We start from the raw sequence: 25963 nt of genomic DNA, 5'->3' as shown, positions 1-25963 counted from the left end.
CCTGTGTGTTGTGTTCTTGGCTACTCAATAGTGTTCTAGGCTACCACTGTGCCAGCGGTCTACTTTGACTATTAGGCAGGCATGCCCTTCCTGTGGGGACAGGCCCCAATGATCTCTTCTGTTTGTGGGGTAGGACTGAACTTCCACCCCAATGGGATGATTGGGCGGAATCTGCATGGAACTTTCCTGTCCCAGACCTCCCTACATAGTCTTCTATATGAGAGGAAATTATGAGGGCTACTATCATTATCTTCTCCCTGACGGAGTAAGTGCTGTCCATGTAGACTCTGCTGCTACACATTCAAAGTTCTTTACTGCACATTAACATACTGCTGATTCACACCTCAGCATGTCAATGCACAGTAGGGAATTTCTAATGCACAGCAGCAGGTTCCACGTGGACAGTTTAGTGCATAGGATGCTACAGCACTGTAGATTTACAACCCAGCTTGCTGCACAGGATGTATAGGTGTAGACACGCCCTCATGTTACTGTTCACAGAAAAAGATAGACTGTACATGGCCTGCTCCTTAGGTACTTGTATGCTCCTCTCTCTCCACAACTATAGTATCTAAGCATTTCACAATACTCAGTGTATTTATTCTCACAACACCCCCTGTTGGACTAAAATTACCAGTTGGAGGGGAGGGGTGGGAAGGTTATGTTTTTAGAAGACCCCTCCTTCCCTCAGATCTACTCTGTGTTTCTGATCACAGGTAAGGAAATATGTAACAAGGTATAAGTGTCAAACAATTAACAGTTTATTAATGGACAAATCAAAGATGTATCCATTTACAAGGTAAATAGCTCAGGGTTTAATGTTTACTGTAGTCTAAAGTCTGAACCAATTACCAATAAAACAAAACATGGGGCAAGTAACATTAGATCATTTACTTCACCATTTGTTGCACAGGGGAGAATCGCACAGAATGGATCACAAGGATGAGTTGGGACAGAACAGTGGAGAACAGGAATCAAGGATCGGGATACCAACAGGAACAGAAGAGCCATGAAGGAGGAAAAGAACAGCAGGCTACAATGGGAACAGTAAGTTGTCTTCTAAGACCTCGATCCAATGCTCTTCAGTAATCGCAGGTAAGTCTGTCAACCAAATGGACAGCTCACTCTGTTCTGCTCTTATATAGTAGGCAGTCTCTGGGCAGATTACATACCATGTGACACCTTCCCACCAAAAATCTTCCAGCCATAGTTCAAAAAGAAAAGGTGGCAAAGGCAATGAAGAAGGCAAATTAAGATGGAGTCTGAAAAACAAGATGGAGTCCATATATCAAAAGTGCCTTATTGCCAGATTTAAAAGTTCTGTCCATCACTGTGAGGCAGGGAGATAGGATTTTTCCCCATTTGAAAAATGGGGCTCTGAGGCACAAAGAAAGCTTACAGCAAAGCAGAAAAGTGAATGCGGGTCTCCCAAGCTAGTGCCCTAACTCCTGGACCATTCTTCCTCTTAGTAGAAGTACAGAGCAAAATAAGACCTTTCACTAAATGTGTTCACCCCTGAATTGTGCTTGAACTCAACTACCCAACCTAAGCCCATTGACCACACAATCAGCGTGACTTAGTTCCCCTCTTACCCCATGTATAACCTTCTCAAACACTCATTTAAAATATTTAGTACACTAAATACTCAACCTTATTCCCAAGAATAGAATAGAAACCTTCTAAACAATACAAATTTAAACCCTTTATAAGCCTACACTGAGGCAAAGTGATAGATATGCCAATGAGATCTGTCCACAGAGTCTCTTCAATTTCTCCCTTCTCACTAACAAGAGGACTCACAGGTTGTTCCCTACAAGCCTCCCTGTGCTGGGGTTTACAGGAGATATTATCAACCCTCATTTGTGAAAATAGGTGTCATAAAAAAATCACATGCTCATACCAGGGCCAAATCTCACCCTGACTTTCCCCTATGCCAATTCTGCAACATTCAGTGCCTTCTGCAGCCTTTACATGGACTGGAGAATTAAAAACGCCACTCTTAACTTGAAATCTAGTCAATTTCAGGAAGTGATTTTGAAGTCTTTTCAGGTGCTACATCGGTTCCTGTGTCCCCGACAGTTTTTGTGGTTTTACAATCACATTTTCCCAACTATAAAAATGTTTCTCTATCCCCTTTCTGTCTGAAGGATCCTCACAAAAACAGAGGGAAATTACTTAGGCCATGATCTGTGTTTGCAGGATCTACAATGAAAACAGACTATATGTGAAGTGCTGAACATAGAAGACAAACTGAAAATAGAGATGAATCACCTCACTGCCACCTCTGATTTTCAGGGACAGCCTTTAGAGGTGCTACTGTAACCACAGTAGGTTTAAAAAAGAGAAGGCAGACAGAAGTTAAACTGAAGGTGTCCCCTTGAATCCAAATAAGAGGAAAAATATTTTATGGGAATTTGAAATCTACTTCAAAGATGGTTTTTAAAACAGCAGGAATTTTTTAGATTTTGAAAAAGTATCCACAAGTCAGTGAACATGCACTTTGACTTTCTTTGTTTTCCCCCACATGTCTACAATTCTGTTCACAATGGAATAGTAGATTACAATGCTATTGGCAGAAATCACAAAGGAGCTGATGTGGTGTGTGGCTTAATTTACCAAGGGAAAATGAACTAAATAAAACTGAAATAATAGAACAACAGTTCAGCTAGTATTGTTTGGATTTCATTCACAAATTACAAACTCCTTTCCTTGGAATAAATTTAGGCTCCAGACCAGAGGAAAAATATCTCACTATGCACCCAAGCCCAGTAACCACATTAATGAGAATTATATGCAGGCATGATAAAGGACAGAGTATTCTTCTTGGTGAGGAGTCAGAAGAGCATAGACTCACTGGGTTTAACAAAAATATAGATTACCCTGTCCACTAGGTGTCTCCATGAGTTTATGAAATCCACATACTGGAAGCCAGAGATACATTCACTTAGTGTTAAGGATGTGTCCAGCTTCAACAGATAAAAGCAGGAAATATAATGATGGCTGAAACAACTTTTTTTTTACTTCCATTTTTGGAGGAACTTCAAAATGGTACATAACAGCCAAAACATAATCTTAATGTGCATTGAAAGACTGATGATGTTCATTTAAGAAAACATCCAAAAGGAAAAATCATACCAACAGGACGCAGAGCCATCTAAGGTTTCCATTGTGCTGAACATAACAAAGTAGTGACTGTTTTTATTTTTTTTAAATGAAGTTGTGGGTAAAAATGAAAGAGAAATGTGTTACAATTCTTTAGCAACTGCATATATACTAGGGCTGCAAATTCAGGTTCACAGGAAGCCAGATACTGGACATGATTGTGTGGGAGGCAGCAGAAGGAGAGTATTAGTATTAAACTGATGAAAATCAAGATTCTTCAGTCAAAAACTACTAAAAGCCAAACAAATTTTTGTTTTCAGCTGAAAAGTTTCAGTTTTCCTAAGAAATAAAAAATTTGAAAAATGAAAGTTTCAAGGAAAGCAGATATTATCCATGAAAACTTTCAGTTTTTGGAAAACCTGATTTTCCATTAAAAAAATTTCAATGGAAAAATTTTGATTAACTGTATTCATATTACATAATCAGGTGACATTTATTTACAAGCGTGGGCTACAGTTATGGAAACAATCACTGAATAGTAGTAAAATCTGCCTCAATTACACCGGAAGAACTTGAGTTACAAAAGATGACATTAAAAATGAATTTAATGGGTATCTTTTTGATGAATATAGTCACAAAAGATAATATTTTCTTTTGACTGAAACACTTAATTTGGAGATGGATTTCCATATTTGCTAAAGGCAAAAAAGAGTGGGTGATACCATGAGCCCCGTGAAGTCAATGGCCAAACTTCTGCTGATTTCCATGTGGCTGGGATTTCACCCAGCATACCTGAATCTCTGTTGTCCTGCACTTCATTTAGTCATCTGCACCAAGTGGGAGTAAAACCTTGATATTCTGTTTGGGAAGCATTTTATACACACTTTCCCTCACTTTGCACAAATACAAATGACTACACAAGGTGCAAAGCAATGGAGCATCAGGATCTGTGTATTAACGCAAAAAAGAAATTGAGTGCATTGGGGTCCTGGTGATGGTAGTTTTTCCACTCACTTTGATGAGCATTATATCAGGTACTAGAAAAGCAGACTCCTGGAGACTTTGAACAGACTATGTAAACCAAAAAAGAGTTTGAGGGAGCTGCAAAAGAAGCTGCTCAATGCCACCGAGATAGAAAACTACTAGATTCACCACCCACCTCTCATAGGAAACTAATTTAAACCATGAGAAAACAAAAAAAGAAACAGTGGGCCAAATTCTGACACCCTTCTTCATGATGAAGTACTTTATTTCACAATCAATGTGAATGTGGTGTCAATAGCAATTACACCAGCTGCAAAGTAGATCAGCAGAACTACTTGTAGAGCAAGATGCTTATTGAGTGTGAGCAACAGTGATAAAATGTGGCTGAGCATTGCCAGATAAACCCAGCAGTTTTCAAAGTACATGCTGAGACTTTTTTTTTTTCATATTTGCACAATAGGAGGGGGATGGGAGGAATGGAGATCTGTATGATCCAAAAAGAGAGAGGAAGTGGCTTTGACTTGCTTTCTTAAACCTTGGCGCTAGAAAAATGGCACATATGCCTAAATAAAATAGAAAGTAGAGATCAGAGATGCAGTTTGCACAAAAAGACTGGGTTTAAAAATTAAATATGAAGGTCTGACTTACAAAATTACAGAAATATCTGCAACAAATAAATGGCATTTCTAATCATTACTTATCTGCTTTTAAATTGTAATAATTAAATTAAAATGTGTATGCTTTCATAAACCTGGCCTATTGAAATCAAGGAGTTGTGTGCAGTATAACTGCACAATTGGATCATTTGTTCTTGTGCAGGATGGCAGAGAAAGCAATGAAAAGTGTGTCACAACTGGGGGTAATGAAATAATCAAAAAATAAATGCAGCATACATACAGCATGGGTTCTAAAAGTGGTGATAGGCCAGAAATGCAGCTGATGTAAATGTTTCACTATAAGCATGAAGGGTGGTATGACTTACTTCTTATCTGTTCACAAGAAGCAAGGCTTGCTGAAGGCAATGTCTGTAAGCAAAAGATTCCATTTCATCCCAAAGAAAGTCTGATCTTCTTGATAGTCCTCAAATTCTGCTAAAAGTCAGTATTAATGATACAGTTTCCATCTTTAAAGATTAATTGTCTAACCAGTTAACTCAAATGACCAAATCTCAAAACCTCTCCCTCCTTAAAGTTTCCTCTCCCTAGTTGAGTAATTGGGCACCTGATCATAGCCACATGTTGCCCTACCCTCCACTCCAGAGCCTCTCCAATTGATTCCTGTACAATCTCTGCGGTAATGGCAGAGACTTGTTACAGTTTTTCTTCTTGCTGCCAAACACTGGACACAGATTATATACTGTATACTGTTTGATTATAGTGATATGGGAAAGTTTTCTGAAAGTGCAACCCATAGAAAGCTTTAGCCAGAAAATGTCAGAAAAGCCAGCTTTGTTTCCATTTGTATAGGGTGGAAGAACTGCTGCATTTGAGGCCCATTTTACGGAGCCCCTGGATAAATATTGCTTCACTTGTAAAAGAGGGTTACTCACCTTGTGCAGTAACTGAGGTTCTTTGAGATGTGTCCCCCTGTGGGTGCTCCACTTTAGGTGTTGGCACGTCCTTGCATCGTTGATTGGAGATTTTTACTAGCAGTGCTCATCCAGGTCGCGCATGCGCCGTGGCTGTCTCACGGAGCCGTTGGTGCTCTTTTTGGCGTGCACGTGACCCAACCTCCTCTGTTCCTTCTCTACCGTGAAGTCCAAGGATTTGACTCTGAAGTAGAGGGGAGGAGGATGGGTAGTGGAGCACCCACAGTGATACACATCTCGAAGAACTTCAGTTACTGCACAAAGTCAGTAACCCTCTCTTCTTCTTTGAGTAGTGTCCCTGTTGGTGGTCCACTTTAGGTGACTCTAAAGTAGTACCCTTAGGTGGTTGGAGGGACTTCAGAGTTGATAGGCTGTATGGAAGAGAGTACAGAAAGACCCACCGCTGCATCTGCCCGTGATGCTTGGTCAAAGGCATAATGTTTAATAAAAGTGTGAGTGGAGGTCCAGGTAGCTGCCTTGCAGATTTCTGTAATTGGTACATTCTTTAGAAAGGCTGTGGATGTAGATACTGCTCTTGTGGAATGTGTCCTGATTTTCTGTGGTGGTGGAATCCCTGATTGTTTGTAACATGAATGTATGCAGCCTGAGATCCACTTTGAGAGCCTTTGTGTGGATATCACTGCTCTTTTGCATCTATCTGCAGTGGATACAAACAGTTTAGGTGATGATCTAAATGCTTTAGTTCTATCAAGGTAAAAGGCTAAAGCATGTCTCACATCTAGAGTGTGGAGGAATGCGTCATGTGCATTAGTGTTTAGTTTTGGACAAAAGGTAGGTAAATGAATAGATTGATTCAGGTGGAAGGATGACGTGATCTTGGGGATAAATTTGGGATGGGGCCTCAAAGTCACTTTATTCTTATGAAATATTGTGGAGGGTGGGTGTGCCAGGAAAGCCTGCGAGTTCACCTACACGTCTTGCCGATGTTATAACAACCAGGAATGATACTTTCACTAGTGGTTCAAATGGTGGTTTGGTGATGGTTTTTAGGATGAGGTGTTGAGATAAGGCCTCTATACAGAACACACCAAGGACTGCAAGCAGAGAGAATACCTAAATAAAGAGCAAACAAGATATTTTTTTTACTGTTTCTGCATGTTATCACATACTCCTCACTGCGCCCCTGCCCTCCATAACGTATACGTGTTCATGCCCCTCATAACGTATCTTTCTTATCTGTTGAGACCACTTCCCTCACCCCTCCTTACCGTCACATATCCTTCATTGTGTTCCTGCATGTATTCCCCTTATCCGTTGAGACCACTTCCCCCTCACTCTCCCCTCCCCTCCCCACCATATATGGAGTTATTTTCCCCAAGATGCAGAGAACTGTTTTTGGTAATTAGTTTAAACCGGTTTAAACTATCTTGATGAGTGAAATGTATTTAAGAAACTGCTGTAACAATTGTACTTTGAAGCTGCTTGTTGAGCTCTTCCCAACGCGTTGCTAAATAAATTGCTTAGTATTATCTGTGTGGCTGGATTCTCTGGAGAAGAATTCTGTTTGCTTAACAAGGTTCAGGTCCCATGGTGTAGGGGAACAAATCTCCAGATATAAGTTTTGTATACCCATCATAAAACGTTTCATGATTGGATGTGTAAAAACGGAATTGTCATCTGTGGTTGTGGAAGGTTGTGATGGAAGCTAAATGTACCTTTATGGAACTAATTTAAAGCCCTGTTTCGTTTAGGTTAAGAAGGTATTCCAGTATGGCTGGGATTGGTGTGGATGTTGGAGAAATGTGCTTCTGTTGACAGGCAGTAAATCTGCACCACTTTTGAAGGTAAGTCTTCCTTGTGGAAGGTTTTCTGCTTTTTAGTAGTACCTGTTTTATTGGTTCTGAGCATTGTAGTTCCGCCTGTTGGAACCAATTAGGAACCAGGCTGTTAAGTGTAATTTGCTCAGGTCTGGGTGAACGATGCAACCCTTGTACTGGGATAGGAGATCCTCTATGAGTGGAAGAGGAATTGGTGTTTGGGCTGACATCTGCTTCAGGTAAGTGAACCATGGTTGTCTGCGCCACGCGGGGCTATCATTATCATAGTCACTTTGTCCTGTCAGATTTTGAGTAAAGTTTTGTTTATCGGGGGGATTGGTGGGAATGCATAGAGGAGGTTCGAGCTCCTTTTGACCCCTTACCTATACCCGCTCTTGAACAAAATAGGGGGCATTTACGATTGTGGATTGTGACAAAGAGGTCTAAAGTGGGATAATCCCATTGTTGGAAAATGTTTTCCAGAAGACTGGAGTGTAGCTCCCATTCGTGGTTGTTGGTGAACATTTTGCTGAGGAAGTCTGCCGTTGTATTTTGGATCTCAGGTAAGTATGACACTGAGATGTTGACATTGTGGCTTATACACCAATTCCATAATTTTATGGCTTCCATGCAAAGGGAGTTGGATTTCGCTCCCCCCGGCGGCTGATGTAAAACATGCACACATTGTCTGTCATGATCTTTACATGTTTTTTCACCATGAGAGGTTGGAAGTAAAACCAGGCATTGCGGACTGCATGCAACTCTAATAGGTTTATGTGCAGGATCGTTTCATGTGCTGACCATTTCCCTTGGGTCATATGTTCCTGTATGTGAGCACCCCAACCTATAAAGGAAGCATCGATAGTCATCATAATCGAGGGTATTTCTTGCGTGAATGGGATACCCGCCATTAGATTTTGGGGCTCTGTCAACCAATTCAATGATTGTTTGATCCTGTTCAGCACTGATACTATTTTATGTAATGAGTGTCTGTGAGGCCTGTGTACTGTCGAGAGCCATAGTTGTAGGGCCTGCATGGATAGTCGTGCATGTCACACAGCAAAGGTGGTTGCCACCATATATCCTAATATCTGGAGGCAAGTACAGACAGTTGTGGTTGGGATGTTCTGTGTTGTGGATAGCTGTTCTACTATGGTCTCGAATCTGTGTCTTGGTAGGAATGCTCTGGCTGAGGGAGAGTCTAGGTATGCCCTTATAAACTCTATTTCCTGAACCAGTTCTAGGGTCGATTTTTTTAATGTTTATCATGAGCCCTAGTTTCCTGAATAACGTGGTTGTGAATCTTACTACTTGACCGGCCTTGGATGGCTGCGTGTCTTTATTAGGCAATTGTCCTGGTATGGGAATATAGTGATTCCCCTCCTGCATAGGTATGCTGCGATGACAGCATGAACCTGGGAGAAGACCATTGGGGCGGTAGAAAGGCCGAAGGGTAGCACTGTGTATTGATAATGACTAGTTCCCACGGTTAAATAAGAGGAACCTCTTGTGGGTGAATAGAAACATTGAAATATGCATTCTGGAGGTTGAGGGCTGCAAACCAATCGCCCTGTTCCAGAACCGGAATTATAATGGACAAAGTGACCATTCTGAATTTTTGAGCTCTTACAAATTTGTTCAGCCTTCTGAGGTCTAGGATTGGTCTCTAACCACCTGTTTTCTTCTGGGTCAAGAAATATGGAAAATAGAATCCTCTGCCCAGGTGTCTGCCAGATATTATTGGCAGGTTCTAATAAAGCATCATCCATGAGGAGGGCAATTCTTGAGGAAGATGACATTTGCAGAATCTTCAATAGTTTATGATGCTATTCTGTTACTTCCTGCAGTGGTATCTCCAGGTTATCCACTACTCTTTTAAAAAGTTCCTGGAATTGTTTAAAGTCATCTGCCAGGGCACGGGGTGGAGGAATTATCACTTCATCTGGGGATGAAGTGTTATGAGGGGATGATGTTATGTCCCACTGCATGTTTTCTTCCGTGCCGTCAATTGTGTCAGTCTTCATGGCAGTTGGGACTGATTTGGGAGGTGACTTAGGTCCGTGAGCCTGGGAAGTGGATGGTCTGCTGAATTGGGTGGAGTAGGAGGACCACGTATCCCATCTGGGCCAATGCATGTGATAAGGCACAGGTGGGCCAAATCATGGGTGTGCAAACCATGGATGGGGTGGGATGTTAGAGTGGTGATGTCTTTTTTGCTCCAGTACTTTGCGGGAAGGCTGCTGTGGAGAAAATGTGGCCTCTTCACCCTCATAGTCATCATCGGTTGAAAAGGGTATAGGTGAAAGAGGACCCTCTTGTGAGAACTGGGGCGGAGATGTGTAGGTGCCGTATGGTGGGGAAACGGGGGAGGATGTTAGAAATTCCTCCTCTCCTTCCTGGTGCCTTTTCAGTACACTTTCTCTGCACTGGTGTTGCTGGGGTGGCAGTTGGTGCTGATGTTGGTGCCAGTGCAGAGATCAGGTCAGTGCCAGCGGTCGGTGCCGAGACAGTCATCGGTGCCGGTGGTGTCGACAGTGCCGGAGTTTGAGAATTGGCTGTTGTTGGTGCCGTGGTCATAGTCAGTGCCACGACTTGTACTGCTGCTGGTGTTATGACAGTTTTTGCCATTTTACGGACTGTTAACTTTGTCAGTACTATTCTCAAATGGGGGTGTCCCGGCTTTCCCTTTTTCTCCGTACCGGAGCTAGAAGGCCGTTTAACTCCAGTGCTTCGTGGACACTGTACCTGAAGGACCTGAAGCCTCTTTGGTACAAATTTGCTAGTTGTACAGGTGGGTGATTTCCTCTTTTTCTGAGTGATATCAGGTGGAATCAGGTGCCTTTTTCTTGTGGTCTTGTCCTAAGAGAGCGGTTTTTCTTGGGCCGGATCAGAGGCAGGTCTAAGAGACCTTTCCATTAACAGGTTAATTTTAGGTGTAGGTCTCTGTCACGTCTGGCTCTGGAGCTTAAACTTTTGCAGTGAGAGCATTTTTGGGTTATGTGCCCCTCTCCAAGGCACTTAATGCACACCAAGTGGCTGTCGGACGTGGGCATTGCGTCTCTGCAGGAGGTGCATCTTTTGAAACTGGGTGAACCCGGCATCTCTGAGGGAAAGACACTAACTATTCTAAGGTAAGTCTAGAATAAAGAATTTTTTTTCAATAATAGGAACGAACAAGTTAAACTATGAGAGAAACTGAGGAAAAACCTGACTAATTATCTACAAAAAGCAATTTGTAAGGAAATTTCAATGAGCTGTGAGGAACGCTAGAGTCTCCATCTTGGACCGCAGACGGTTGAGGAGGCCGGGTTGCATGTGCACCAAAAAGAGCGCCAACGGCGCTGCGAGACAGCCACAGCGCATGCACGACCCGGACGAGCACTGCTAGTAAAAATTTATGATTGATGACGTGAGGACGTGCTGACACCTAAAGTGGAGCATCCACAGGGACACTACTTGAAGAAGTGGTGTTGCTTTCAGATTAAAGTTCTTTACTGCATTTAGGGCACATTGTGCAGCATACTGTTCCATCAATGGCTTCACTCAGGACTTACAGTCAACGGATATTTCTTGCTGTCTCTCACAGCTTACATTGGGTGGGCAGAACTGCTATATTGACTACCAGACCACAGATATTTTCACAGGAATGTCAGTACCCTATTGTGTCTGTAGCAGAATATCAAGCAGACAAGAGACTTCTACCAGATCAACAGGGTAACACACAGTGTAATACTCTTTTCCCTTTTATTGATATTTAAAATAGCAAGCAGATGCCTGTGTGTTTGGGGACTTGAGGGCAGGTTGCTTTTGTTTTGCTTAATTGTGTTGAAATATTTGTAGACAAAGTAATTTATTGTAGCTAATTAAATAACCAGGACTAATACCTGGTACTAATAGAACATTATTATTAACCAATCATAGGAATTATACAATTATATTGTTCAGCATTAATATAGTACAACTTAACATTTATTTACAGTATTAACAAGTAAAAAGGGCTTTCAAATGTATAATATTCAATAGTAAATTCAAATTCACAAGTGATTACTGCAAAGAGTTTAGAGTGGAAAAAAATCTTTTGAGTGGTAGAGAAAGAAGACTAAGTTTTGGTAGCAAAGTAAAGCAGGAAGGACTTGTTTATCAGTTTCTTCAAGTTCCAATGTAACTGATTAATTCCTTATATCCCTAATAATCCAAGTGTATAAGCCAGGGTCCATAAAATTGGTTTGATTGTTTCCTTGATGTATTTGTTGGGTTTACAAGTTTTAGGTACTTAGTGAGTTCTTTTTTTCCAGGCTTCAACAGAAAGAGGTGAACTGGAGACCCAGAGAATAAGTAGAAGAATTTTAATCAACGAGTGACCACCTTTGCTCCATATCTAGGTCTCTCACATCACTAATGCCAAGCAGGCAGAGTGATGCTGTGAATTATTATGAGTTCCTATAATCCCAAAACACATTTATTGAATTTGCAGTGAAAGAATGTGATGTTAGGAAGCAGAATGTTTTGAAGTGACAGAAGAAAGGAATAGAATGCTGAAATAAAAATAATGGAATATAGAAATCAGAAGATTCCATGCCAGTTGGAAGTTGATAACTAGCTGCACTAGGCTGGTATGAGCATCTCTCAAGAGTCTCCCCTGTAGGAAAAAGGCTAAATGTAGATTACAAAATACTGAGATGGAACTAGTTCTAATGTTAGTGTTCAGTGGTGGGAATTTTATTTATTTTCATTTTTTTCCAGTTAGAAAGTTGTGATTTATTTACTGGATTAAAGTGCTGTATGTACTAGGAAAGACAAACTCCAGAGTCCAGACTTCTTTGGAAACATTCAAATATCCATCTCAGCAATGGCTGAGTCTTCAACTATCCTGTTCTGTCATTGTGCTTCTGGGGAGACGTAAATGGATCTTCCCCTTCATTAACTTTATGTGCAGCGAATGGGAGTTCTTAAAGAACTGTGGTGACTGTGTGCAGCTAATGCACCTTCGAAGGTCTAAAACATTCTAAATGCAGGGTTCAAAAGAAAATTGTCAACTGAAAGAACTTGCAGCTGGTTTTGGTTGATCCTAAGAATGGAGTGGACTGCATGTACTTTGTAAACAAGGGACCTTCTCATTGGATTCGTTTCTTTTGTTGCTTCATTTCCTTGCTGTTGGTTTTATCCAGTGGAAATCACTGTAAATAGCTGAAGACATGATTGGGTATTTCTTGGGTGTATGTAACTTTGGGGATTGCCTGTTTCCCAATTTTTCTGTGTGGACAACAGGGAGTCCTATGCCATGGAGGAAGGATGGTTTCTGGGCTTTGGGAGACACAGCATCTTGGGATTCAAGCTTGGAATTAATCTCATTCTCCCCTTCCCCCACCTCTTTCCTGATGCCATTGCCCCTTTTGATCTATTCATGGTATTGCTATAGCGGTAATCACTGTAGTTCCTGAACATTTCCTCTTCCTGCTGGATATTTTGGTTAGAGGACTTGCAAAATAGTGGCCTGTTACAGCAGGTCTGGCCTAGGGACAGAGGAACTGGCCTGAAGATGGCAATGGATAAGAGAGGGGCCCAGCAGCCATAAAAGGGTGCTCATTAGGAGACTATCAGAGCATTGAAAGGGAGGCTTATTTTGGCACCCATTAAGGGAGCTATGGGAGGGCTAAGGAGGTGGCAAGAGTTCTGTTTTACTGGGAGGGAGCAAAGGAGGAGCGGGAGAAGGGATTGAAGCCAAGCCTTGTCATCTCCATTTCCTCTGCAAAGAACATCCTTCCTTAACCCTTAGAATACTTTAGAGCCCATTCCTTAATCTGGCGTAAACTAGAGATGTTCTAGAAATTCACATCTCCATTAAGTTAACATTAGACTAAAATGTTGAAACTTCAATGGTGAGAAAAGTGGTTTGATGCTGTATATTAGCCACTTGTTTATTGTTCATCATTCTTACCTGTTCATTACAGAGTTTTGCTCAGATACATATCTGGTTATTGATCACAACTGATTTAAGGTATAGTGGTAAGTGTGAGCAATCTGTATTCTATTGCAGATGTTCTCAAACTGTCACTTATGGACTTCTGGTTGCCCAGGAAAAGCTAGGTAGCTATCAGCTGCTGGTACTCCTTGTTTTCCAGTTGCTGTATTGCATTAATGAAAGTAAAATGGACATTAAATACTTCTCTGTTACTTTTCCATGTAAGCAAGTGCAGTCATTACAACAGGGATCTTAAGTGACTGTAAATAAGATGGGAAGGCGAGCCATAAAATAATATGTGGTCTGAGCTATGCAAAGGTTTGAGATGCACTTTCTATTCTAGATCTGACAGGTGGTAGGTTAATAAAACAATTGTTTGTAAATCTAAGCTTCTTTCTTTTTGCTCTGGTATCTTGTCTCTCCAATTCCTAAACAGAGGCTTAAACCACAAATAGGAGTTATTATTTCTAGGGTACTTACATCATCCCTGCTATTGGAGTATCTGAGCGCCTCACAATCATGAATACTTTCATCCTCACAATGCCCTTGTGTGGTAGGGAAGTACTATTATCCCCAGTTAACAGATGGGGCACTGAGGCAAAAAAGCTGCTAGGTGACTTACCTAAGGCCACACACAAGTTTGTGGGAGGGCAGGGCCATGAGCCCTTGTCTCCCAGGTTCTACGTTGATGCCTTAATCACTAGTCCAACCTTCCCCTTTCATTAGGGTTTTTGTACCATAGGAGCACCTAGAGGTCCTAACTGAGCTCAGAGCCCCATTGTACTAGGTTCTGAGCAGGCACATAGAAAGACAGTGCCCTCGGCCCCACAACTTACAATATAAGGCCTTGCCCAACGTCACACAAAGTCTGTGGCAAAGCCAAGAGCTGAACCCACATATCTTTAGCTTCACTCCAATGTCTCAACCACAAAACCATTCTTCTGTCCTCCAACTCTTGCAAAATGTTGTGGAATTTACAAAGAAATTCACAATTGTAATATTTCAAAAGATTGATATTTTGCGGGTCTGATTTCACTGGTGCTTTTCAAATGATTGATTTAAGATATTCCTGTTGATGAGCTTGTGTGTGTTTTCCACCATGCCAAGATATCTAGCCCATGAGTGTTATTTCTTCTGTTAGCTCCAAACCTGTAGGGGTTGAAAGGTCAGATTAGGAATCTGTAAAAGGAATGATTATTAATTTTGTAGAACGGTTCAATCCCAAGTATTAATGCAAGGATTTTTTTAAATAAAGCTTTTGTTTAGTGTTTTATAACATAATTGAAATAGAACAACCAGACTCAATAGCTCATTTTCTCATTCCAAGAATTTGTAACCAAAAAATGTTGTACTAAAAAAATTGCATTAGTGTAGTAATTCAAGAAAGCTCTAACACCATATATCCAATAGTCACATAAAACTCATCTAATATATTCACCTATTTAAGACAAAATTATCTTGGCCAATTCAAGTATTCTAAATCTATAGTAACTGGGAATAACTGTATATGGTATACCTCATGGAATAGTCCACCAAGAGAATCATAAGCATAGATTCTCTGACTGATGTATCAGTCGCAAAGTGTAGAGCTTTTAATAATTTCCCATCTGTAAACTTACATCTAAAATGGCATTTCTGGTCCCCAATCTGAAGTGAATCACTAAATTCAATTTTTAAAAAAACTCCATGTTTATCAATTCTTACAAAGGCATCATGTCAGAGTTCTGAATAGTAAGCATTATCGCATGTATCTCTGTACCATTTACTTTTTCCTTGAAGAACATTTTCTAAACCCTAGTGCAATGAACTGTGTTGTACCTTTTTCCAGACTTTAAATAAAGTTTTCAAAAGCACCTTAGTGATTTAGTAGCCTACATCCCATTTCAATAATGATTTGGACAGTGGGGCCTGGCCTGCACCTAAAACTTTGTCAACTTAGCTATATCACTCAGGGCTGTGAAAAATTTTGCACAGTGAGCAACCTGAGCCTCACTGTAGATGTTGCTAGTTTGACATACGAATTCTTCCGTCAACCTAGCTCTCCTCTCTCGGAGAGGTGGATTACCTACATCAATGTAAAAAGCTATTTCCATTCATGTAGGAAGTGTCTATGCTACAGCACTAAAACTGAAGCACTATAGCTATGCCGCTGTAATGTAGAAATTCAATTAAACTTAGGAGTCTATGGGTAAGCTAGTGGGATTTAGGCTCCTAAGACCCAGATTCTTAAAGGCAGGCACCTAAATAGCTTTGAGGATCTAGGCTTTAGAGGCCTAAATCATTTTTGAAAATGGGACATAAGCTTCTAAATCATTCTTAGAATTTTGGGGTGAAATCCTAGCTCCACTCAAGTCAACTGCAAAACTTTTCCAGTGGGGCTGGGATTTCACCCTGGCAGAAGCTCAGTTTGGAAATTTGTCTGCATACTCTTCCAATGCAGTAGTGATCCAGGTGATACCTGGGTAGCTTTATGGTGGGTTGCTTGGTAATTATGTTGGAGAATAGCATGTGTAAATGTGGTTGCACAGCTCAGTGTGCCAGATTCAGTGCACTTAGTCAAGGTGGAGGCAACAGCTAAACAAGTAAGGTCATTGTGTGCAGGGGTGGAAGAACATCCATTAGCAACTTGTAGGTTTAAAACATTAAATAGTTTCATTCCAAGAAGAGGGGGGCAATGTTCAGATGCAGAACTCTGCAGGTATGCAAACGGGGCATATTTGTAATGCTGTAACAATAATTGTTACCATCTTGCCAGTGCCCTGACACAATATAAATACTATTCAGTACACCTTACTCAAGCAAAACTCCCACCAATGGATTTTTTTCCTGAATAAAGAGTGCTGAATGGGATCCAGAACTGTAATGACAGGAAGAATTTTTTTCAGGCATGAAGTTCACTAAAATGTGTCTGTGTTTAGTGTTCATCACAGGGGCTTAACACCAAATGAAAGAATCCTATTAAATTGGACCTCATTGTAGTTAATGATGATGTGAAGGTCTGATTTAATATCAATGTCAAGAGATAATCCAAAAGGGTCTTTTGTCAGAAAATATTGCTGCAGAGTCAGGACCTCCTTAAAGCAGGCTATGGGTGTAGTAGCAATCAGAATGGTAAAATTGCTCCTTTGGAATAGTCTCATCATTATTATGGTTCTGTTGCAGTTTTAAGAAAATCATTCTTTGGATGTGGATTGCTGTTAGTTAAATATGGCTAGTTTAAAATAAAGCAAGTTTTTGCAGATCAATAACCATAGCATTCATCCAAGAACCAGTATACAGAATTAATGTAAAATCAACACCTTTTCCATGTAAATGCATATTCATAATTTTATGTAAAATAATGCTTTATCTGTTTAATCACTGAATAATAATGAAACCCCAAACATATAAAAATACAATTTTTGTTGTTACTGAGGAGTTGAGATGGAGAGGGTAAAGCAATGTCGTTGAGGATTAGATTGTAAAATCCTTGGAGCAGGAACAATGTAGATTTGTTCATCTATGATACTACATGAAAATAATCTACCCATGCAAAGTCTTATAGTCAGAGTCTAAGAGAGGAAGGATGCAGAAAAGTGGGTGTCAGGGCCCTACTGCAGGGTTGTTCTGTGGGATGGGACATTTTCAGCCCTCCTGAGATTCAAGGAAAGGGAAAGTGTGGTCCTTAGTTGAACCAAATCAAACATGAGAACTGATTCAGAATTAGCAGATAGGCATAGTCTTGAGCTGGTTTAAGCTAACTGGATATATTAGTCCCTATTATATCCAATTCCTTCCACATCTGCAATCCCCAAGCAGACAAGACAAAATGAGACACACAGTCATTAACTCCTAATCTTGGTGGTGATATTTTCTGACTGCAAGTGGAATGCAGCTGCTTTGCTTCACTTCCCTCCCCTCCTTCACTATAGACAAGCAAAATCTCATGTTTTACCGCAATAGGCATGGAGAGACTAGATGGCAAGTTATACTGATTAGAGAGCTAATGAGGCATAGGATGTTCTCTGCAATATGGAGCCTACAGAAGCATTGCCAAATGGTGATTACAATGCATCCAAGTATTGCTGTGAAATGCAAAAACATTCAAAAATATGCTAATAAGGGATGGGGGGCATTGCACAATGCATCGCTCCAGCCGAAGTAACTTCAATATATATGGTCAAATTTCTTGTTTAATAGTGGAGAAGGGCTATGACTGGGACATGCTGTAGTGCCGTGTGAAAATGAAGGAACTGCAAGAGGAGTACCAAAAGGCTAGGGTGTCAAACTGTTGCTGTGGTGCCCATTGTGGTAAAACATGAAATTTTGCTTGTCTATAGTGCAGGAGGGAAGTCCTGACTCCAAACCGATTAGTGACCAACTGGTAGCAGTCTAGAGTTGCCAGCTTCCACAAGGCGATTGCTATGTGCTTCTCCACTGAGAGGGCAGCTCTCATTCATGTGTCCTTGTACCCACTCATGATGCACTGCGATCCTCTCTGCCTTCCCACAACTCCTAGCAGCACAAGGTGATGAGTTGCACAGTGTGATACCTGCCCACAGTGCACTGCTCTCATTGTCTGTGCTACAGCACTAACAGTGGACATGCTTTGGTGTCACAATGAATGCTGTGTGAAGAGGCACAAGTGTTGTAATTGTAGCACTTTTTGATCATCGCTGTAACTTGCGTCGACAACATTCTCTAGTGTAGACAAGGCCTACACAAGAGAGGGATATTACAGCACTTATGTATATGCTTATGTGCTTGGCTGAATGAGGGCCTTAACTGTTAAATTAACATTCCTCTCTTCCAGTGGAGGGGAAGAGGTAGACTCTGAAGGTGGCCCTTAAAGACGTTCACAAAGATCATATAGAATTATTTAAAGAAACTAACTTGAACAGCTGCTTCTTTGACTATCTTATGGGACTCATTAAAATCCTGTTTGATGCTCAAATAAGTTCCTGTGTTTGGTGATGAGATGGAGACTGTGTGTGTATTTTAAGGAAGTTACAGGATTTGCAAATTAAGATAAAAGATTCAGAACTATTGTGCAGTTACTCACTGCTCCCCATGACCTCTTTACAAACTGAAAAAATTATGACAAGAAGCAGAGTGGCCTCTGCTCATTGCAGAGAATAGGGAAGTACCACAGTTTGCATTTGAAAAAGGAGGAGAAAAGAGGAATAAGAATATTAGATATTCAAATGTCATCTGATGAAGTTACTTACGAGTCCATGACTACTAACCAAATGTTTGTTCAGTATTATAAGAGCAGCTCCTTAGCTGGTTGGCATAGCACCATTTACTTCATTAGTGAAATGCCTACTTACCCAGCTAAACAGCTGGCCCTAAATCTTTAACTGTCTGTCAACTACAATTTATAGTAAATCATTGGACATTATTGCTTCCTTCATTGTTTTGTGAGCCCTATTAAAAGAGGCAGCAAAACTCAATTGAAGTGTTTTCTGGGTTCACACTCCAGGAGGCTTGTTAGACTCCCAACTGGTTATGCATATCCAGGAGCTGTGACCATGAGCACCATTTCCCCCCTGTGCTTTGCAAGAAGGTGATGAGCTTTCCTTTCAGATGTGGGCCTGGACACAGCTATCCTTGCCCTTGTCACCAGAGAGTGGAATGCAGTGCTGGACTCCTCATGGTGCAACGCCTGAAGCCCATATGAAAACTTCAGCTAGTGCAGATTGTGGTGGTGTGCTGGCTAGGTGGTGTTTCTCACAGGGAACATCCTCACTTCTATGTTGTATGTTCTGTGCTGGCTCCAATTTGTTTACATCTGCAATGAAGTGTTTGTGACCTATAAAGCCATAACTGATTTAAGCTTTGCCTAATCTGTGTCTGTCTTTCCGGCAGTTAAGAGCAGCTGAGGCACTCAATAACAGCCCCCTGGTTTAAACCAAAAAGCTAGTGCAGCTGAACCTGAGCAAGATGGTTGTTATGCTGGTTAGCAGAGGAAAGCACTTGGAGGAATTTGCAGTCACTGTGTGGTTCTCCTTGGTTTGAAGTGTGGACAAACATGGAAAATTCAAAATGTAGTTTTGGAGTTCTCCTAGATTACTCTCTGATGCTAAGCTCTCACATACTAATATCCATGAATAATGCTTTCTGGCATCTGCATTTGGCTAGGAGACTCTCCCATCCTGGTGGACAGTGACCTAGTTTCCATTGTACACACTTTCGTCACATCTCTACTGAACTACAGCAATTGATATACCTGGGCATGAAGCCAGCAGCCTTTAGGAAAGAAACTGTACCATTTGTTGCAGTGAATCTCCTCCGCAACATGGGATACTAAGAGCACAGACTTGTCCTCCACTCTCTACACTGGCTTCCCATAGAATACCGAGTCAAGTTCAAGAACTCAGTCCTTATCTTTAGAGTGACTAATGGCCTGGCTCAAGAGATCTAAAAGGACTGTAATTGACAGCTCTGTTCCTCAGGCACAATGGAGATGTCCATCATAAGGGGAAAATTAATCTGTACAGGAGACAGAGCCTTCTTGAAGGCTGGTCCAAGACTATGGAACAACCTCCCACAGGAACTAAGAACCATCTCAAACCTCATCACCTTCTGCTACACAGCATGCTGCTTTGACCTGCCTTCACTAACATAAATGGATAGCAGTACATAAGTATAATTTAAAATTTCCAAATGCTACCAAAAACAAAACATTACACGTCACACAAAATTTCCCCCCGGTGATAGGATGTGAGAGAGAAAATGAACCAGTAGAGCCAAATGCTACTTATGTTGCTTAATGCACTAATTGAAGGCACACAGATACTGTGATGATGAGGATAGTATAAAAATCTGAACAGAATAGATCTAGGATGGGGCTGACAGCAAGGACATTCTCAACGAGGGACCTCTCACTTGGAAACTTGCCTTCCCCCTTGGTCTAACAGAGATTGAGTCTGTTAACTTACAGGATATGCTACAACCTCTGTCTATTCTCCCAGGTTTTCAAAAAGGGTATTGGTTGAGAAGGGTGAAAGTGAGTGGAAATTGCAGCCCCTGGGGGGAGAGGAAGAAGTTCTACTTGTTAGTTTATTATGTGAGTGTTGTATTTGTTTTTGTACTCTACATATATCTGGGAGAGACCTGTTTTATCAATAATATCAATAATTAGGAAAAATAACATGTAGCAATATCATAAAATCGTAGAAGATTAGGGTTGGAAGGGACATCAGGAGGTCATCTAGTTCAACCCCCTGCTCAAAGCAGGACCAACCCCAAACTAAATCATCCCAGCGAGGGTTTTGTCAAGCCACATCTTAAAAACCTCTAAGGATGGAGATTCCACCATCTCCCTGTAACCCATTCCAGTGCTTCACCACCCTCCTAGTGAAAAAGGTTTTCCTAATATCCAACCTAGACCTTCCCTACTGCAACTTGAGACCATTGCTCCTTGTTATGTCATCTGCCACCACTGAAAACAGCCTAGCTTCATCCTCCCTAGAACCCTCTTTCAAGGTAGTTAAAGGCTGCTATCAAATCCCCCCTCCGTCTTCTCTTCTGCAGACTAAACAAGCCTAGTTCCCTCAGCCTCTTCTCATGTCATGTGCTCCAGCCTCTAATCATTTTTGTTGCCCTCTGTTGGACCCTTCAATTTGTCCACATCCTTTCTGTAGTGGGGGGCCCAAAACTGGACACAGTACTCCAAATGAGGTCTCCCCAGTGTCAAATAGAGGGGTATAATCACTTCCCTCAATCTGCTGGCAATGCTCCTACTAATGCAGCCCGATATTCCATTAGCCTTCTTGGCAACAAGGGCACACTGTTGACTCATATCCAGCTTCTTGTCCACGGTAACCCCCAGTCTGTAGCAGTGCATAGGATTCTTCCATTCTAAATGCAGGACTCTGCACTTGTCCTTGGTGAACCTCATCAGATTTCTTTTGGCCCAATCCTCCAGTTTGTCTAGATCACTCTGTATCCCAGCCCTACCCTCCAGGGTATCTACCACTCCCCCCAGTTTAGTGTCATCTGCAAACTTACTGAGAGTGCAATCCACCCCATCCTCCAGATCATTAATGAAGATGTTGAACAAAACCGGCCTCAGCACTGACCCCTGGGGCACTCCGCTCATTACCAGCTGCCAGCTGGACATTGAGCCATTGATCACTGCCCAATGATGTAGCCAGCTTTCTATCCACCTTATAGTCCATTCATCCAACCCCATACTTCTTTAACCTGTTGATAAGAATACTGTGGGAGACCGTATTAAAAGCTTTGCTAAAGTCAAGGTATATCACATCCACTGCTTTCCCCACATCCACAGAGCCAGTCATCTCCTCATAGAAGGTAATCGTGCGGGTCAGGCAGGACTTGCTCTCTGCACATACTACATGTGGGTATCTGCTCTGCACTACTGGCTGCCTGTTTCTTTCTGAGAGCGGGTTGGGGGGGAGTTAAGGTGTTGATTTGGACTTATAAAGCCCTCAATGGTGTGTGGTCTGCCTATTTTAAAAACCATCTTTCCCATTTGATTCTGACTGGGAGAGGGTTTTGTTCCTTTAAAGGTCTGTGGGCAGCTGCTGGTTTTATTTTTGTTTGTATTAGTATGAGTGCATTTTAATACATAGCAAGGGTATCTGAAAGCTTGGGTTGGTACATCTTAAAATCTATTATAAATAGTAAACAAACATACATGCTCTGTGAAACTTTGAGGGTAGCTTGGTAAGAAGGGAAGTATGGGTTAGTGGTTAGGCCACTAGACTTGGCCTCGTGATACCTGAGTTCAAGTCCATGTTCTCGCACTGACTTCCTGTGTAACCCTGGCCAAGTCACTTAGCTTCTCTGTGCCTTAGTTCCCCATCTACAGCTGTAAAAACAAATAGGTACAGTAGTACTTCCATATTTCACACAGGTGTTTTGAAGATAAATCCATATATGACACTAATATATTATGAGGTTCTCATATATGACACTAATGGAAGCCATATAAATACCCTACCTTGGTAGCAGGAGTTCATATGGGCTTCTTCTATGGTTTCAATTCAAATGGGTTTACTTTCCTTAAGGTTTTCTTTGAGTTTCAGCTCAAAGTGAAACAATCAAAAATCACTCCACAGTGAATTCCACACGTCTTGGGGATGAAACAATAAGTCTTCCCAGTTCACTTAAAACTGTATCTGGATTCTCTCAAACATGCCTGAGCCTTTAGAGAAATCTGGGACAGAGTTCCAAGTTCACTACAAAAACTGAACACAGGCGAGATTCCTGTAGATTCAGGTCTTGTAATCCACGTTTCACACAACTATACCCTCTCTCTCAGCCTGCTGTGCATGCTGACAGGTCTGGAATATGCCATAATTATATTGCCAAGATGAGTCTTAAACAGCCAACATGGTAAGTGATGTAAACACAGTCTGTTATAGAGAGATGTCAAACTGCAAGCCTAATTTATACATCTATCAAGGTATTTATACTGGATATGTCACTGGTATTCAAATATCTGTCCCTTGATTGTGAATCCACTCAAGGAATGCCTACTTTGAAGCTGGGAGTGTAGATCCCATATTGGGTAGATAGACATGTGGTAGCTCTGCTCCAACTGCCATGCTAAAAATAGCAGCATAGCTGGGGGTAACAGTGGCAGCAGTTTGGGCTAGCCACCCAAATAGGTACCCAGGGGGTTTAGGCGAATTTGTATTCAGGTGGTTAGCTTGAACTGCCATCTATGTTATCCCCTCAACACTGCTGTTTTTAGAATGGTAGCTTGAGCAGACAGACTTAGCATGTCTGTCTACCCAAGCTGGGAAGCACCCTCCCAGCTGCAGTGTGGATGTACCCTCAGTACTGGCATGGTTAGTTGGCTCACTGGAAGTAGCCTTAGTTCTGGCAATGAAGGTGAGAAAGAAAGGGAGAAGGTAGGATAAAAGATGGAATATGGTAAGAGATAGAAGAGGGAAAACAATTAACTGAATTGCACTGGCTTACAGTGTGGGAGCTCTCTTTGTTATAGTTAGTGAAAACGTTTTCTATATTCTTACTATTTGTCTATCAGATGCTTAACTATCCCAACTTATTTTTTCTACAGTTATTTGCATAGGAGTTGTGTAAATTGATCTGTAGGATCCTTTTTTAGGAGACACTACGGGTGGACTATTCTTTCATTCTGATAGCTGATTTGAGACACAAACATTAATTATCATCCTTCTCAGGATAAATAAAGGAACATTTCAGGTGAAATTCTGAATGCAGATTCCATGTGGTTTGTTTACATCTGATTTTTGTCTCTTGCAATCTGACCCTCTGAAAATTCCAGTGATTTTTCTTATCAGCTTTCCATATACCTTATTCTTGGACAAATATGAATATTGGCCCCTTGAGCTTCTGTGTCTGGAACACAACTACACATGTACTGCAAGGGTGTACAGTTACAGAGATGTTAAAACACAGGCAGCATGCCCTCAGATCTTGCAATGTAATGAAAATGAGTTTAGCTTGGTCAAGAAAACTCTGATACTCTTTTTTTAATGTGGGAAGTTTATGGTGGCAGAAAGCAGGTGCAGACCCCCCTTGGTGGTGGGTGTGTAAGAGGCTAGAACGGCCCAAAAATTGGGTATTATTGACTAGGGAGGAGTCCGACCAGGGATGCAATAGCTGACTTAAATGGGACTGTGGAATGAAGGAACTGCAAGATTAGGGCTGTATTTAAGAAACCAGTTAACAGAGACATCTGGTTGAAAACATGTTCCATGTAATGCACTTTATATAACTGGTTAAAAATTGTCATTCAAGACTTTTTTTTTAAATGAAAAATTGCCTTCTTACAAAACTGAAAATTTTCATGGGAAAAAAATCAATTTTTGATTTAAAGGAAAACTAAAACACACAAAGTTTTGCAAAAATTACAGTTTTATTGTTTTTGATATTTTAGTTCCCTTCCTCCCTTTTCCTTTTTTTTTGTCCATTGTCCTTTTTCAGGGCAAAATGGAAAAAAGAAAAAAAGACAGAAAAAAGAAAAAGGAGGAGGGGGAGGGGAAGAAAAAGCAAAGATGGAGAACAGAGAAACAAAAAATTGAAATATTTGGCAGGGATTAAATTGAGAAAATGTATATTCTTTTATGAAAAATAAGAGGAAATGTATTTTTTGAATTTTCTTTTTGACAAACATATTTATTAAACTTTTAAATCTATTTTATTGGGACACCTGCAAGATTTTGTATGACATAATAGAGACAGCTGGAAACAGAGTTTGTTTCCTTTTTTCTATATTTGTGCCCAGTTAGCACAGAATGAAATTTCAATGCAATTTTAAAGTGCTTAATATGAGAGTGGCTACAATTTTTTTTTAAATACATAACTTTTTTCACATAGTTCAGACTTTGCTAATTGTACATTTATACAAATAAATGTAAAAAGTATTCAATTACTGCACCATTAAAAAGTGTACATAAAATAAACTGAAAATAAACATAACATTTAATTTATCTATCTATGTTGCGCTTCTTCTGAGTGGTATTAGATGTTAGGGCCCTGCAGCTACCTAGTGGAGGAAAAATCAGTGAAGCAGTGAGAGTGTTTTTTTAATGTAACTTATTTATCTTCAACTATATCTAGTCCTTGAACAGAGGTGATCTCAAACAGCTTGCAGGCAATCTCTTTCCAAAATCTCAGCCAAAACACTAATGCCTGGTTCCCAGATAGCAACTCTGCTCCAGAAATTGACTCTAGTTAGAGATATTAAGGCAGACAGTAAATTCCCTTGCTAATTTCCACAGCTTCCCCATTCTGTAAAAGAAACTGCCTCTGAAAACTAACAGTAATATAACTTTTCTTTCAGGCCTGTACACAGCTAAAAAAAAAAAGAACTTAAAAACCGTGCGTAAAAGCGCCACCTGGTGACTCCAACCATAACAATATAAATTGTAAAAACAAATATAACCCAACTTCTTTTATTATGGGTGTCTGGTTTATTTGGTGTTTCTCTGTCCATGGAACTGTCCTATTTTAATCAATTTCACTGTAACTTAGGAAACAAGTTAATTAAAAGGTAATGTTCCCTTTTTTTATAAGAAACATCCTTTTTGCGAGTGTTTTAGAACTGGAAATTCTTGTGGTTTTTTTGTTTTTAGGGCTTGCACTTTAAACATTATAAGAGTAAGATTTAAAAGTCAGTCTCTTGTTTTCTGAAGTCTGACTCATGATTTTTGAATGCTTGGAGTTGGCAGTACTGTAATATGACTTCAAACCTGGCTGAGGCCTCTGGATACAAATAATAAAACAACGATAATGATGGGATCTGACTTTCTTGAAAGACCACCACACCCCCGCTTTTATAGTCTTGCTTCATTGCTGCTGCCACGTGCAGTTTCTTAAGGAAAATATAGAGGGCAGAAGGTCTCGTCTGCTTTATTTAGGGAATATCAATGAACCTCTGCTTTACTTATTCTTAGACCAAATGTGGCAAATTTTGATAATTTATATTTTTATTTTTTCATACATTGTAAATGTAATACCTCATTTCCAGAAGATTGGTAGTTTTTAACATATATACAGCCTCAAGGAGAGTGCTACGTATTATTCTGTGTATGTCTGTTCTATTGC

The sequence above is a fragment of the Emydura macquarii genome, unplaced genomic scaffold (genome assembly GCF_026122565.2).
Source record: "Emydura macquarii macquarii isolate MOO-44397 ecotype Brisbane River unplaced genomic scaffold, CSIRO-AGI_Emac_v2 contig_2676, whole genome shotgun sequence".
In the NCBI taxonomy this organism is placed as follows: Eukaryota; Metazoa; Chordata; order Testudines; family Chelidae; genus Emydura; species Emydura macquarii.
The sequence above is the reverse complement of the archived record's forward strand: the minus strand, read 5'-3'. Positions refer to the sequence as shown.